Source organism: Eimeria mitis, genomic scaffold, assembly GCF_000499745.2.
Source record: "Eimeria mitis Houghton genomic scaffold, Emh_scaff746, whole genome shotgun sequence".
In the NCBI taxonomy this organism is placed as follows: Eukaryota; Apicomplexa; class Conoidasida; order Eucoccidiorida; family Eimeriidae; genus Eimeria; species Eimeria mitis.
Genome location: NW_013575452.1, coordinates 12,496 through 12,962, shown reverse-complemented (window position 1 = coordinate 12,962; position 467 = coordinate 12,496). Strand labels below are relative to the sequence as shown.

The 467-nt window shown below is 58.2% G+C and overlaps 1 protein-coding gene across 1 annotated transcript in view; it reads left to right on the top strand.

Moving 5' to 3' along the window:
- EMH_0021320 (uncharacterized protein) overlaps positions 1-467 on the top strand; it is a gene marked incomplete at both ends in the record, with an annotated part of 14,582 nt that overhangs the window by 2,323 nt on the left and 11,792 nt on the right. The gene's annotated exons all lie outside the window — the stretch shown is intronic.

Here is a 467-nt window from a genome sequence, read left to right as displayed (position 1 = left end):
GCTTCATATATGAGGGAGTCTCTCTCAGATATAGATAAAGCAGCAGCAGCAGCAGCAGCAGCTGCTGCTGCTGCTGCTGCTCCTGCTGCAGTAGCGGTTGTTGCTGCTGCTTTGCTCGTTTCATTTAGGTGCAGCAGCAGCAGCAGCAGCAGCAGCAGCAGCAGCAGCAGCAGCAAGTTTGCTGCTGAACTCACCCCATGGGGTTGCGTGTTACAGCAGCAGCAGAAACGAGGGTTGCTGCTGCTGCAGCAACGGTTGCAGCAGCAGCAGCAGTGGCTGCTGCTGCTGCAGCGAGAACAGCAACAGCAGCAGCAGATGCTTTTGCTGGGCAAACCAGGCCTTGCTGCAGCTGCTGCTGCAGCAGTAGCAGCAGCAGTTGCTGCTGCAGCTGCTGCTGCAGCAGTTGCTGCAGCAGCTGCAGCAGCAGTTGCTGCAGCAGCTGCAGCAGCAGCAGTTTCTGCTGCAGG